General features: G+C 34.4%; 1 protein-coding gene across 1 annotated transcript in view; it reads left to right on the top strand.

The window, feature by feature from the left end:
- LOC134243740 (forkhead box protein P1-like) overlaps positions 1-17191 on the top strand; it is a 60392-nt gene that overhangs the window by 5508 nt on the left and 37693 nt on the right. The window contains exons 2-3 of the mRNA XM_062725981.1: positions 5884-5981; positions 17060-17144. The gene's annotated coding sequence lies outside the window, so the exon portion shown is untranslated. The remainder of the gene's footprint in view (positions 1-5883; positions 5982-17059; positions 17145-17191) is intronic.

Here is a 17191-nt window from a genome sequence, read left to right as displayed (position 1 = left end):
GACAGACCAATTGAAAATTACTGTATATAAATTACTCTAAATATAATGTAAAGACCATCCAAATACTGACCATGGATTTCAAGACTTATAAGATGAAATACTTGAACTTAATTAAATTTCATTCTTGAAAGAAGTTATAAAGTCTTGCCACAAAAAGAGACATGATCAAGGTTCATTTGTACTTGGCAGTTAGGGCCTTCGAACAGTGAGGAATCTTTTATGCCAGCATCTACTGTGACAAGGGAGGTTGGCAATACTGGACAGGTCTCCATATCCTGCAGTGGTATTTGAACCCATAAGTAAGGATCAACTCCTTACACTGCAAATATTGAGCTGTAGTACGGAAAGGAGGAACGAGTAAACATACTTTGAAAATTCATAAATACATATATAATCTAAAACATATAGCTGGACCGGGAATGGAACCCTGGACCCCTGTATTTCTAGTCAGGTGCTCTAACCACTTAGCTATCCAGGCCAATGTCCTCAGTCCAGCCTTATATCCTTCAGAGCAAATGTACTAAATGCAGGCAACCTTATGTAATTTTAAATAGTATAATTACGAAGAATTGCTTGATCTTAGAACTGCATTTGTTTGCAATATTTTTCTCATTTAAAACAATATTCTGAATCAAATTAACCTGAAGTGAATAAGCTGTAAATAATCTATTCATGATCAATATTCAACAGTACTTGAAAAGTTAATTAGAAACTTCATTGAACTTTGATTGAATGATGTACATAAATGTTAGTACTTTTAGTAGATTTCTTCAGTTAATCTGTGAACTTTTATCAGTAAGAGATCAGAGAGTCACTGAACTTGATGTGTAGATCATTTTTGTTTTTTTGACAGATTCATCTTTTTTTTTCCATTCATATATATCAATATATTATCAGATGATTATGCATTCATATAAAACATAAGATAGAGACAAATTTGACAGATATTAAGTTGGCAGTTATACTATATAATGCTCTGGTTTCCCAGGTGAACAGGTGTAATTAATCAATACAAGGAAACCCTGCCTTCTAATCCCTTCTCTTCTTTAATCACCCTCCCACCCCTCCTCCCTACACTTCACTGGCGGCCGAATTTACGACCTCCTGACTTTCATGTCTGACCCATGCTGCAGTATATTACACTGTCAGACAGACAGCCAAAGGCTATAGGGCAGCAGTATTTTTTTTTATGCAGTTCTAGATTTTTCACAAATTGAAGTTGATACACGTTGTATTAAACAGGAATTGGAAAAAATTTCAAAATATTCTTACTAGGGTTTGAATTTTAGAAATGATGAAAATTATCAGTCATATTTTGTGCATAGCTTTTTAATAATAAATTTGTCACTTGACAGACTTTTTGTTAAATTTGTTAACTATTGGGATTTAAATATATAAGTCTGGAACGGGTTGTTTGCAAGTTCCCACTTATCATTGTAAATAAAGACCAAACAAGAGTAAATTAATTCTTCGTAACCAATGGTTGAAATAAAAATAATAACAAACGCACTAGCTGCTCTCAACTTTAAAAGGCTGATTTGATCTATATAAGTCTATATATTTTCTTTTTATTTTTCACTGACCTCTATGCATATAATAATCTGGGGACACATTGTTTAGATGAAATGTTTCCTTTGACATTGAACACGACACTAGGGTCTTTTCATACATTTAAATATTTTAGAGTTTACAATATAAAGATAGAAGACGAATACCAGGTTTATGTGTAAATTATTTTTTTATTCAAGTACGAAAACAGTGCATAAGTAAAGCATGTGAAAGAAAAGAGGGGAAAAAAACTGATTTAGAAGTCATTAGATGCTTTGTTACTTTACTGCACTGATTTTTTGAAGAATTACTTAATGGTAACTAAATTGTCAGCTGTTTATAAAAACTTTTGAATTAATGCCTGAACGCCACCTTTATATATAAATAAATGTCATTAAAACATATATGTAAAATGAAGAAAATTCATGACTAAAGTTTGTCACTATGATTTGACAGATGAATCGATTTGAATAAATTAGATTAAAAATATCTTACAAACATGAAACAACATTCTTCTTATTAACAGGGAAATCTCAGAAAAGGCAGACTTTACTTTTAGGCTGAGGCCATCTTAAAAAATTGTTTGGTTGCCCTCTCCCGACCGACTGGCAGAAAATGGCCCGACTCAAAACTTTATTTTCAACCTCCGGAAGCAATTTTTTTTTCTTTTTATTTCTGAATTTTCTCATCCAATCAATATATGTTGAAAATTTTTAGGGAAAAAAAGATTTTTCCCCCTTCCAGGTATCAACCCAATTTTTTTTTTACCCTGAGTTGGAAGAGGGCTAACAAACATTATTTTACAGATGGCCTGAGCAAGTTATGTATAATTCCATAGACAACTTTGCAGCCAATATAGACATGTAAGAATTACCAGGTTTGTTAATAAAATATGCAATAATTTTTCTAGAATATATCTGTTGTAAAATAAATCTGTATGCAAATTTCTTTAATTCATATTTTATTAATAGAGTTATCATTTGCATCATACTATTTAGCGAAAAAAAGGAATGCCCATACTGATGGGCAAATAAATATTACATTATTAAAAAATCATTTTGAATATTCAGGTTACATGGAGTTAGTATGACTCCTTCATAAGAAAGCATAAAAAATAAGTGAAAGATTCTATATGTAATAATGACCAACTAATGTTCATGACATCTAATTTACATCCGACAAGACATTGGCATAATTATTGGTTCCTGGTGTCATATACTGTGTTTTTAAATGTTTTACATTTAGCAGTCTATATATCCTTTTTATTGCCTTTTGCAGAGAGAAACTAATCTGCTAAATCAAGTACAGTAAAACTCGGTTATAACGAAGTCACTGTGACCTGAAAAATTACTTCACTATATCCGTAATTCGTTATATCTGTATAAGGAATTCGTTAAATTTGTGTAGTACAGGATCCAAGATAACTTCGCTATATCTGTGAATTCGCAATATCTGTGTTCCTACTAAACGAGTTTTACTGTACGGTGCTAAATGTCTTGCACATATATACACATTGAGAAATGGTCTAAAGCAAATCTATGCTAACCTGTTAAAAAAATCCATTTCATCAAATATCGTACACACTAAATATAATACAGTTGAACTGTACGTGTTATTTCAAACACCAATATCTCAAATTCCATCAATAAGTGATTTGGGTGTCCAAACCACTTATTCTTTATTTTACCCTCAATATCTCGAATCATCAGATACTGTAAATGTATTATATTTAGCGTGTACGATATTTGGTGGAAATTGGATTTGGAACAAGTTCGCGTGGATTTGATTTAGCGCATATCTTAATGTTCTTCTTTATAGGTATATATTTACCATGTTTACATCCACTGAATATTTTCTCCTTTATTTCTTCAGAAAACCCATTGTATTAATCACTGCATGAACTACATTAGGCATGTCGCTTGTACAGATTTCTTGATCAGTGGCTATTCCATCAATGAAAAGTATCATTAATACAATAATTAATCTTTTTAATCCTACTTTAAATGATTACTAGTATTTAAACAGATATAAATATAAACAATAAAATGTCTTTCTTTGTTTGTTATTACTGGAATTAACGGTCCAGCTATTGCTGAAAAATTTACATACGCGGGTTATGTATTTTTTCTGCAACAGCTGCTTACGTTAATTCCAGTAATAACAAACAAAGAAAGCATTTCATTGTTTAAATGTGCCAGACATTTAGCGTTGTACTTGAATTAGCGGATATTGCTTTCCGCCAAAAACGCTAAAAAGAATACACAGCCAAATGTAATACGTTTACAGTATCTCAAAGCTTTCCTTGGTCCCATGAAGTTCGAGGTAACAAGATTTGACTATACATTTACAGTACCTGTACTTATTCGTTGACCTTAAGGCTGACTTATTGTTAGGAAAGAATTGCAAAATGCTGGCAGATTATTGGATTCAAACCTTATATTGTCCTATGTACTTGAGCTAGGTCATCTTTGTCGGCCTATTCTGCCAGCTGGCCAAAGAAGAACAAAGCTGCTTGACCACAAAAGCGCCAACATTAAATGCAACATTACACTGTTTTTGTCTCGCCTGCGACGAATGTCGCGAAGCGAGACATAGCGACCATAGATTCCGTCGTCGTCGTCGTCGTCGGCGTCCAACTTTTGGTTAACCCAAATGTCAAAGTTTTATAAACTGCAATAACTTTCTCAAATTTTATTCAGTCTTCTTGAAATTTGGACACAATATTCAGTATGGATAAAAATTTATATCCCAAGTATGATTTTGAAAAAAAAAATTCAAATTTTTCCGTATTTTTTCCTTAAGTTGGACTTAGTTTTTTCATGATAATTTATGGTGAAGACCTATATTCCAGCAACTATAAGTTATAGGGATATGATAATTAGTCAGTGGATACATCATGGGTAACCACAAACGTCAGTACCAGAATTAGGTCATCTTGACCTACATTTTTCTGCATGAGTGACTTTGGTTAAATTTTTGGTGGAGGTCCATATCTCAGCATCTATAACTTATAATGGCATGATGATTTGTCATTGTACAGGTTATAAGTAACCAACAACATCAGTACCAGAATTAGGTCATTTTGACCTACATTTTTCTGCATGAATGACTTTGGTTAAATTGATAATGGAGGTTCATATTTCAGCAACTATAACTTATAGTGGCATGATAGTTAGTCAGTGGATACATCATGGGTAACCACAAACGCCTGTACCAGAATTAGGTCATCTTGACCTACATTTTTCCGCATGAGTGACTTTGCATAAATTTATGGTGGAGGTCCATATCTCAGCAACTATAACTTATAGTGGCATGATAATTTGTCAGTGGATACATCATGGGTAACCACAAACGCCTGTACCAGAATTAGGTCATCTTGACCTACATTTTTCCGCATGAGTGACTTTGCATAAATTTATGGTGGAGGTCCATATCTCAGCAACTATAACTTATAGTGGCATGATAATTTGTCAGTCTACACATCATGGGTAACCAACAATATCAGTACCATAATTAGGTAATCTTCACCTACATTTTCTGCATGAATGACTTGATACATATACAGTGGATTTGATTTCAAAATGCAAGTTCAAATTATTGCGACTCATAACACGTTGCAATATTAGGTAATCTTCACCTACATTTTCTGCATGAATGACTTGATACATATACAGTGGATTTGATTTCAAAATGCAAGTTCAAATTATTGCGACTCATAACACGTTGCAATATTCGCAATAATAAAAACATCACAATATAGTCAGTCCAGATAGAAACGTTTTACAGTTCTTATTAAGTCCATGACAATATCTCTTTAAAAACCAGCAAAATGACTCGATCCACTTTTTGAGTTATTCCTTCTGAAATGTCAATAAATGCTTCAGTTTATCAGACAATCATTTCTTACTAACCACAGCGACAGCAGGCGAGACACAGGGTTGCGGGCAACCCTTACGTACTTTTTTGTAGACCCAATCAAACAAGAATCAGTCAAGAGCAAACCCTTCCACTCCTTTTTGGGTCTGCTCTGAGACTGCTTACAAATATGTCTCACTGCAGAGCAAAATTTTAGAAAGCAGCCCTAGAACAATACCTGGAACTGCTTCCTGTCAGATTAGGTGTTGCTGGAACTACATGGACATATATCTTTCCAGTAAGCTGGAAATGTCTAGACACACAAATAAAGCTAAATATTCAAGCCATGTTTTGATCTGAATTCTGTACACTTTGAGCACTAATTGATACAAACAGATATTGACAAAAATAAAGTAATGATAATTTCTACACATTTGTGACATTTTACTTTATATATAAATGTTTTGTTTATGATTGTAGGCATGGCATACAGAGTGAGTACAGGAGAGTAGTCACATTGAAGCTCGCGGTAAAAAAAATCCAGCCTATGTCAAGAGAAGGGTTGTTCTGTTTGAAAGGTATTTGTTTACTTTTTTGTTGGAAAAAACCACCCAGAAAAGTTTGTTTTATGCCAAACTAACTCTAGTGAATAAATCCAAACAACTGACGATAAGGCACAGACAAAATAATTCTGTTTTGGGCTGACGTGTGATGTGTAACCGGGGATAAATCGAGGATTGGGATATTGATTCTTTGTTTAAAGGTAGTGGCAGTTTGTTTGTTTTTTTCAGTGGAGGGTGTCAGGGATGTGAATGAGTAAATGCAGTAATTTGCAATTTTTCCATCAGTGTACATGTACAGAAAGTTTTGATTCAGAAATACATTATTTTTTTCAATTCAAAACACCTCTCTGTGCATGTATTAATGCACTTAATGTGTCATATGTGTACAACGAAAATATTAAATCCCAAAAACTTCAACCACTGAGTGTTAAAAGTTTAGCAGACTAAGTCACAAATGACTCTTTTTTTCAATATGACTTAGATAGCATATATTATTTAGAGAAAAAAATCAAAAAGGTGTTAGAACTACCGGTACATGTAGTGGATCTAATCTACATGGTTCAGGACATTTTTCGCAGCCCCCTGATCATTCATCACTAATAATCCAGACACTAAATTTAGCAACATTTAGATTCCTGAATGAGTAAGTAGAGAGTTATTTCCCTTAGAATACAATGTTGAATGAATCTAATCGTTACAATACAGAGTTGTTACCCTTATTTACTGTTTTTACATTTTTTTATAATTCATTCTTCTACATGTGAATATATATTTAGATATAAATAGATATGTGACTTCCTCTGCAATCAATTGAGAGTATTTTTTTTTTTAATTTTTATGCTAGTATATACAGTTAAATCAATTATTGCTGTTCTGCTGAAAATTTATCAATTCATTTCACAAGAATAAATACACACATTTTCAGATCTGAACTATAGGGAAGATGTAATCAGAGATCTCAAAGGTAACCCAGAGGATGATCTTACAAATTGATCCCCACACAGTTAATTGGGTGATGATCGAGACACAATTGTGTGATTTTGAGAAACATTTCTGCGGATATTGCCCTGTAACGGTGAACAATCCTCATATCCCAATATTTACCTAGTGTTCTTTGTAAATGACATATAAGTACAATGTTGACTGTTTCATACCATTGAGCGGGGTTTTATCTAATATCTTTTATTAGGAGCTGTTATTGATTTTTAAGCAGGGATTATATCCTTTGGCAAAACACAAACATTCAGAGTTTTCCACTCTCAGAACAAATGTTTGTGTCTAAGGAAATATTGAATGCCATATTCCAAATTGTTTGATATCGATGATTTTTGTTAAAAGTAGGCAATCGGACCAGAAGTACAGAATGTTTTCATTGATTTCAGTGATCAGTACATAATAAGTGAAAAATCGCTTGAAATTGAAACTGCAAAAAAATGAGCATCCTTTCTTTACAAATGTAACATTTATTCAAGTTCAACACACAAAACAAAGAAGGGGGATCTGGGCTGATTTACATTACTGCACTGACAAGAATTTTTATAAGCAATAACAATTAAGTAATAAAAGTTATGTAAACAGCAAGTAGCCTTGCACATTACATTTAATTTAACACAAAATTATTAAGTGCAGTGATATATTGCATTGAGGCCTGGTGATTCGGGCATTGTCCTTCAAGGAAGGACTGCAAGATGTTAGCAATGTCCTTTTATTTTTTGATTATTCAGCTACAAAATTTTAAGATTTTTTTCTGTGCCCATAAGATATTTTCAAATTTGAAAAGATAAGAATATCCATTTTATGACAGGTCAAGGTTGTATTTCAAGGTCAGATGCTAACAGGAAATTTGTTTTGAACACATATTTTATTGCATAATTCAGACAAAAGGATTGGTTACAAGTTCTTACAAATTAGAAAAAAACCTTTCCCTGTGACAGGAAATGCCTAGGCATCTGGGTAGGAACATGATTTAGGAAACATCTTTTATTTTTGAGAAGTCTTTGACAATATGAACTCTGATTTCTGGCAAAGTCAAATTTTATGAAGAATATGAATAAAATCTAGACCAAAAACTGTGCAATCAGTTGTCAGAATGAAGCAGTGTTATTGCCAAGAGCTCAAGTCATGCATGTTTCCAGGTAAGTCTTAAGGCCCACAGGCATTTTTTATCGCATCATGCATATGTTCTTATAAGTATTCACAGTGGTCTATCTGTCTGTCATGCAATCTCTCATCAAGGTTAGGTTCATGGCTATTATTCTTTAATTGTCTTCTTTATACAAAAGGTGTTAATATGTTTAAGTCTTTCAAATATCATGAGATTATCACAAAACTGGACAAAAAATTTGAACTTCTGTTGGGTTATATAAACTTTCGTCTGTGAGTGATTCCTTCATTAACTATTTGCAACTGTCATGGTTTTGACTCTTTATTATCAGATACGGATTGATATTTTAAAGTTATCTAAATATTTGAATGGAAATTAATTGGTAAAATGCTAATTAAAGGTACCAATGTAATCAACCTGTCCACATCAAGAGCACTTTAAAGCAAGTAATTTTGGGTAACTTTATAAAATTTTACTTGGGGGTAATGCTCTCTAAACAGCATTTTTGTTGGCAATTCTGGAAAAAACTTTTATGAAAATATGAAAATCATCAAGGATTATCATATTAAAATTTTTTCACAAACAGAGTCCAGTCTCATCAGTTGTTTTTGGAGAGAATAGATTCTTGCAGTTCTGCAGGACTGCATGTAGTTGTATGAACAGTGAAGTGCTTCCATTCTCAACTTACTGCTATCTGCAAGGTATTTTTTTATTATGCCCCTTCGAAGAAGGGAGAGCATATTGTTTTGCCGCTGTCAGTTGGTCTGTCGGTCCACCAAGTTTCTGTTCAGTTTTAGCTCACGTGAGCCGAAGGCTCAAGAGAGCTTTTCTGATCAAAATTTTTCCATTGTCTGTCGTCGTTGTTGGTAGTCTTTATAAACTTTTCACATTTTCATCTTCTTTTCAAGAACCACTGGGCCAATTTCAACCAAACTTTCCACAAAGTATCCTTAGGTAAAGGGGATTCAATTTTGTTCAAATGAAGGGCCACGCCCTCTTCCAAGGGGAGATAGTTATGAATTAGTAGAAAATTAATGGCATTTAAAAAAAATCTTTTTCTTAAGAACCATTGGGCCAGAAGGTTGAAACTCATGTGAAATCATCCTATGGTAGTGTAGATTTAAATTTATTCAAATCATGACCCCAGGGAGACGGGTGGGGCCACAATGGCCGATCAAAGTTTTACGTAGGAATATATAGGAAAAATCTTTAAAAATCTTCTTCTCAAGATCCATAGGGACATGAAAGATGAAACTCATGTTGAATCATCCTCAGGTAGTGAAGATTGAAGTTTGTTAAAACCATGACCCCTGGGGGGATAAGATGGAGCCACAATGGCCAATCAAAGTTTTACATAGGAATATATAGGAAAAATCTTTAAAAATCTTCTTCTCAAGATCCATAGGGACAGGAAAGATGAAAGTCATGTTGTATCATCCTCAGGTAGTGTAGATTAAAGTTTGTTCAACTCATGACCCCTGGGGGTAGGACGGGGCCACAATGGCCAACCAAAATTTTACATAGGAATATATAGGAAAAATCTTAAAAGTCTTCTCAAGTACTGCAAAGCCATGCTTAGTGATATTTATATGGAAGCATCCTCAGGTAGTTTAGATTCTACTTTGTTCAAATCATAACCCCCGGGGATAGGGTGGGGCCACAATGGGGGATCCAAGTTTTACATTAAAATATAAAAAAAAAAAAAACTTCTTCTCAAGAATAGCAAAGTCATGATTAGTGATATTTATATGGTAGCATCCTCAGGTAGTGTAGAATTAAATTTGTTCAATCATAAACCTCCAAGGGTAGGGTAGGGTCTCAATGGTGGGTCAAAGTTTTACATAGGAAAATAAAGGAAAAAATCCCAAGAACAGAAAAGCTATGTTTAGTCATATTGACATGTAAGCATCCTCATGTATTGAGGATTTAATTTGTTCAAATCCTGAACCTTTGGGGTAGGGAGGGAAGCAATGGAGAATCAAATTCAAATTATTACGAAGTAATATATAGGAACAAAAGGTAAAAAAATCTTTTAAAATCTTTTTCTCAAGAACAGCAAAGTTATAGGCTGTATTGATTTGGAGGCATTCTCAAGTAGTACATGTATTAAAATTCAACCCGCCCACCCCACCCCACCCCCATCAGTAAACTTTTTAATTCTGATTTGATTTGTGCCTTGCTGATGTGCTCAGGTGAGCGATTTGGCCCCTGGGCCTCTTCTTTTTTGCAGAGGTTGCACATACTGAAATGAAATTTGGTAGACAGATTTATCATAAGAGTAAATATCACTTATTCCCCTTGGACTTCTCAACCAATGAAAACCATTTACCCAAATTTCAATCTATTTTTATAAAACCGTACATATGGGTAGATTGAACATGATGAAGTATATTCGAATATGTCATGATAATGAAATTATCAGCAAATGCTTCTGGTCTGAATAATTTACTGATCTGTGCATTCACACTTCTTAACAAAGAGGAGGTTGTTGCAACCACCTCCTCTTTGTTAAGAAGTGTGAATGCACAGATCAGTAAATTATTTCAAAGTCTTAACTAGAAATCTAGCTATCCTTCTATTTTAATGATGTGTTCTGTTTATGGGTCAAAAACACATGGAATCTAGGAAGTACGTGTTTGCAATCTTGTATTTATAGTCTTGTCTTAGTGTGTGAACATGAGAACCATGCAAACCTGCAATACATAAGGTTTTAGACTTATAAGGCAAGCCTTAATAAATGTGTGTTAATTAATTTCAAGTTTGCAAGGAGTACCAAACAAGGTGTACAGGGTATACACAGGGACTAGTAAGGAAATGTCAATCAAGTTCGATCATCCAGTGAGAGACCTTAATGCATTTGATTGACAGGGGTACACAGACATTTTTAGGTATTTTTGAAGATGGTGCTTAAAATATCAGCCTTTTAAGACAAATTTTAAAGCCATCTCTGCTTTTCTTTCTTGCTGCTGTAGAGATGATTCTTATTGATTTAAGGAAGCTCTGTAACTTGCACTTTATGGTTTTCACCATATTAGGGAATTCTACATGGGAGATCACTCTAATCAATTATTTTATAAATGATATGACTTGTGTATTAATAAAACCTTTTCTCTCTCCATAAACTGTGCCTTTCCTATGTCTTTATAATATGATACATGTACTGGTATATTATGAAAGAGGATTGAAGAAAAGGTGAAACAGAGAATTTCATTAATGGATAATGGATATGCTAATCGGATTTTTATTGAAAATACTTTCTTGGCCATGGTCCTTGATTTAGTTCAAAACAGTTCAATTAAAATACATGATTTTATTCACAAAATAAAAGTGAATGGAGTTGTGCAGCAGGCAAAGCCTATTTCAGACCTCTCCCCATCAATATGTCGACAGAAGGGACCATATCTTTCATGTGCTATAATCATAAAGTTGTTAACAACAAATGAATTGTTGCCTGTCTACAAATGTATAGTTATGTAATAAGTATTATTATGTCAGCACAAAGGGAGAGAACAACATGTGTTTTGATGATTGTTTGGGATTCAGGTGTAACAAAGTGAGCCCAGAGGTGACAATCCAACCAAATAAAAAACAAGACATACACATGTACCTGTCTCAATAAACAATGCCATCTCTATGATTGGACTGTGGGAATTCCCCCACAATGCATCAGTAGATGGGGAGGTTTGGTAAATGACAACATATACACTAGGAACATAAAAGTGACAGTAGTGTACTGTCTGAATGGTGTCTGGTAATGGTCATAGTGGACCTAATTATCAGGATTTGTTATAATGACCACTAGCTGTGAAATTAAGTGTTGTTTGGACACTGCTAGAGTTTATCAGTCATGTACATGCCATTATTAACATGCCATTTTGTATGTTTCTAGACAGTATGTTCCAGCAATGAAAATGCTGATCGATACACGTTGTTAGTTATAATTATCTAAAAGTTCAAATTTCTCTAATTTTGTTGTCGAACCAATTTTCTTTATATTTTAAATGTTATTATATAATAATGCTAATCAGAGACAATTTCTTCATGTTTTTTGCACTTTTAACATGATATTAACATTTAAAAAAAAAACAAAGGTGAGAATTGAAAGTATTTTTAAAAAACTAAAGCTCAATTTTAAAAGTATAATTTAAAAAGTTCTTAAAATTTACAGACTCTTTATCTTTTGAATTTTCATAAGAACTTACGTACTGCCAAGAAATTAATTAAGTTATTTAGTACATGTATATACACATTAAGAAAAGAATGGACCTTTTTAAAAATTTATGGACCCAAAAGTTCCTTATTAAAGCTCACAAAATCTGTCTTGGAGTCTTTACCCCTCATTGGTGTTGGAAGCAAATTGAAAGGGGGGGGGGTGTGGGAGAGAAAGAGAAAAAAAATTCAAACATGAAAAACTTGACAAGCAAAAAAAGAAAAAAAAAAAGGAAATGTGTCTATTGTCCTAACATGAAAATTCTATTTTGACTACACTGCAACTTGCCTGTTGAAAAGGGGGGCTAAACCTATGCCCCAATGTTTGATACCTATATGATATCAATCTTTGCAAAAATAGTGGTTGGGATGGCTAAGCCCCCCCCCCCCCCAGCTTCCGACTCCAATATGCCCCTGCTGTACCCATACCTATCTTGGATGTCTTTTCCTTCATTTTTAGGTCACCTGAGTAAACTCAGGTGACCTATTGCATTTGCTATCTGTTTTCGTCCGTCGTCGTGCGTCTGTGCGTCGTGCGTCATCCGTTAACATTTGAACATTTTCAGCTTCTTCTCTGCAACCACTGAACCAATTTCAACCAAATTTGGCACAAAGCATCTATGGGTGAAGGGAAACAAAAATTATGAATTTCAGGGTCCCTGCCCCCCTGGGGCCTGAGGGGTGGGGCAAAAACCACTAAAATTATTGCAATCTTTAAAAATCTTCTTCTTTACTCCTGGACATCAAGCAGTCAAACTGTTTGCATGATTGTAATCATCATTGAGTCCTCTACCAAAATTGTGAAATTCATGGCCCTGGGGTCAGGGGTTCTAGTGCTAGGGCGGGGCTAAATAAATATATAGTGAAAATGCATTATTTCTTTGAAAATCTTCTTCTCTGCTCCTGGGTATTAAATAAACTAACTAAGTGCATAGTTATGATGAGCAAGAGTGCCTCTACCAAAATTGTGAATTTTATGGCCCCAGGGTCAGGGGTTCTGGTGTTAGGGTGGGGCTCTATAGATTATATAGTGAAAATTTATGAATTCTTTGAAAATCTTCTTCTCTGCTCCTGGGTATTAAATAAACTAACTAAGTGCATAGTTATGATGAGCAAGAGTGCCTCTACCAAAATTGTGAATTTTATGGCGCTAGGGCCAGGGGTTCTGGTGTTAGGGCGGGGCTCTATTGATTATATAGTGAAAATACATGAATTTTATGAAAATCTTCTTCTCTGCTCCTGGGTATTAAATAAACTAACTAAGTGCATAGTTATGATGAACAAGAGTGCCTCTACCAAAATTGTGAATTTTGTGGCCCCAGGGTCAGGGGTTCTGGTGTAAGGGCGGGGCTCTATTGATGATATAGTGAAAATTCATGAATTCTTTGAAAATCTTCTTCTCTGCTCCTGGGTATTAAATAAACTAACTAAGTGCATAGTTATGATGAGCAAGAGTGCCTCTACCAAAATTGTGAATTTTATGGCCCTAGGGTCAGGGGTTCTGGTGTTAGGGTGGGGCTCTATTGATTATATAGTGAAAATACATGAATTTTATGAAAATCGTCTTCTCTGCTCCTGGGTATTAAATAAACTAACTAAGTGCATAGTTATGATGAACAAGAGTGCCTCTACCAAAATTGTGAATTTTGTGGCCCCAGGGTCAGGGGTTCTGGTGTAAGGGCGGGACTCTATTGATTATATAGCGGAAATTCATGAATTCTATGAAAATCTTCTTCTCTGCTCCTGGGTATTAAATAAACTAACTAAGTGCATAGTTATGATGAGCAAGAGTACCTCTACCAAAATTGTGAATTTTGTGGCCTCAGCGTCAGGGTTGGGGTGTTAGGCTCTATTGATTATATAATGAAAATACATGAATTCTTTGAAAGAATTTCTTTTCTGCTCCTAGGAATTAAATAAACTAACTAAGTGCATAGTTATGATGAGCAAGAATACCTCTTCCTAAATTTTGATTTTATGGCCCTAGGGTCAGGGGTTCTATTGATAGGGTGGGGCTCTTATGATTATATATTGAAAATACATTAAATCTTTGAAAATTTTCTTCTCTGCTCTTGGGTATTAAGCAGATGAACTACCTATGTAGTTATAATGAGCAGGGACCCTAATCTTCCAGAATTGTGAATTTCAAGGCCCCAGGGTCAGGGGTACCATGGGGGGGGGTGTTCTTATATACTGAAACTGGATGAATGTTTGAGATCTGCTCCTTGGTATTAATCAAATATTTTTGAAAAGCAAGGGTGCCTTTTCAAAAAATTGTGCAATGTGTGGATCTAAGCCTAAGGGTCAGGGGTTCATGTGTGATAGGGGCATTACTGATTATTGCTGAATGTTACTGATTACTTGAAATGCATTTTTTGTTCCCCAACCCAGCTTATGGGTATTAAGTAAACAAACTAAGCGACTGGTTAGTGTATTGTTATGATGATCAATGGTGCCTCTTTCAAAATTGTGAACGCCATAGCATCTGGCTTAAAACATGAATCAAATTAAATCACTGGAAAGTTGTTGCATAATGCTCAGGTGACCTATAAGGCCCATGGGCCTCTTGTTTTAAATATATAATTATATACTAGGCCAAAATAAAAAATACCTTTGTTTCCCCTAACGCGACCGACCCAATTAAAACAGCTGACTGAAGTTTTTTGGTTAACATAATTCAAATGTTTTTTTTTTATGTTTATCAACTTTTACAAAATACAATTTCATCAAAATCCGTTTTTATCACAACAGCCGATTTTATTCTGCTGTGATTTTCAAGCATTTGTAGGAAACAATTCAGTGCCCACAACATGCGATCACAGAGTAGTTTGCATTATAAAACAAGGCGACGTATCAACCTTATGCCTTTAGCTTATTAGAGTCCTACACTCTTGAACCATTTAGTTAATAAAATATCTCATGGCTAATTTAAAAGTGTTTCGGTGGTTTTTATAAACTTGTCTTTTAAAATTAAGGAAGGGAGTAAGCATGGTATGGCCTGTCTCAAATTTATACCTAAACTCAGCGAATTACTCAGTACAGAGGGCCATTGAGCAGTGAGGGATCTTTTTTGTGCCAACGCCTTCTGCAACATGAGACTTCGGATTACAAGTCTCCATGTCTCGCGTGGATTCGAATATTGGGCCTGCCTCTGTTTATATGGTTTAATCCGAAGGACCAGTTTCCATGTCCTGCAGTGGATTCGAACCCTAGACCTAAGGATCAGCTCCTTACTTCTAGACTCGAGAGCAGATGCTCTTAGACCTCTGTGCCACGCTGGCAAACAGACGTACATCAAGTGCATTCTTCTGTAATTTGGCTGTTGAAGATTTGTTGCTTCTTCAAATAACTTTAAACTTTTGAAAATTTTGGGATGACTTTTTATCATTTGCCAGGTGAAGTGCTCTTAACTTAGACTGGACCTAAGTTTTTACATGTACGTCATAATGCTATTTACTTTATTGTCTGAAGATCCCCGAACGTCTAATATTAATAGACGCATTTACTCTATTTGATTTCAATAAATTAACACGGGTGTGAGCCATTTCACAAGCTCAAATAATTATTAATTCTATAAATTTGATTGATTGATTGTACATTGTTTAACGTCCCTCTCGAGAAGTTTTCACTCATATGGAGACGTCACCGATGCTGGTGAAGGGCTTCAAATTTAGACCTATACTCGGCTTTCAGGGCCATTGAGCAGTGAGGGTTCTTTATCGTGCCAACGCCTATCATGACACGGGACCTACGTTATTAAGGTCATATCTGAAAGACCCGTGACTTTCATTTCTAGTGCCAAGCGCTTGGCGAAGGAACAGTCACTACCCATGTTTATGTCTTAGGTATGACACGGCGCCGCGAACGAGAATCGAACCCGGGCCTCCCGATCACGAAGCGAAAGCTCTACCACTAGGCTACCGTGACCAGTATACAAAATTTAGAATGTATTTTCAAAGTTGTAAGAAAAAATATTTACCTACTTACCTACCCAACTTGAGAATTTAGGGTCGGGTTAGGGGAAACAAAGATATTTTTAATGATGATTCTATATACACTGTATTTCCTTTTTATCTTTTTACAAAAGCAGTGTATATATTTAAAACAGTTTGCATAAAAATTTCCAAATGAAATTAAATCAGTATATGTTTCTTAAATTAATTAGACATTTTTTTTTTTTTTTTGCATTTCAAAAAAAAATTTATATTAGACAAGCATTAATTTATCCAATAAAATATTACAAAAACAGTTTGTTGATTACTTCAGCAATGAAATCAATGTTGAAATGTGCAGATCCACTTTAGTAATTTTGAGAGAGAGATAAAAAGAGATGTTTTTTCACATTCTTGTACTCTAAAAATTTTGTGAGATTGCTTGATAATGCATTAGCTTTTTATATTAATAGGTGTTTAAAAATAACTTTGTGTTGTGTCATCTAATAGAAAAGGACACGAACTAATTGTCTTAATAGGAAGATAAAAAAAATTAACCACAAAATAATAATATTCAGTGGGTCATCAAATTCTTATTGACAGAAGGATGCACCAATTTTAATACAGCCTATTTTTACAACATAGCGGTTTTTTAATTATTAATCAAGGGAAACTATGAATATCGATAACTTATGTGACATTTTATAAATGTTATAATTAATTTCTATTTCATGCTGATTTTGTTGAGAGGGAATTTTTGAGACTTGCAGTATTGTTTGAGTGATACCTGTAAGTTTTCATACCGCATTACTTCCTTTGGAGTATATGATGAATCGTTGACATTTCAGGCCCAGGAAGTTCCTAGAAGATCTTGGATCCTCACCCTACACCGTTTCCACGTTCAACCATTCATGAAGATTCTCCGTGAAAAAGGTAATTGCATATTCATAAAATTGTAATTGTTTTCCCACTGAAAGAAC

Source organism: Saccostrea cucullata, unplaced genomic scaffold, assembly GCF_032062105.1.
Source record: "Saccostrea cucullata isolate Sc308-1 unplaced genomic scaffold, CSIRO_AGI_Scuc_v1 ctg898, whole genome shotgun sequence".
Taxonomy (NCBI): Eukaryota; Metazoa; Mollusca; class Bivalvia; order Ostreida; family Ostreidae; genus Saccostrea; species Saccostrea cuccullata.
This window is presented reverse-complemented; position numbering and strand designations above follow the sequence as displayed.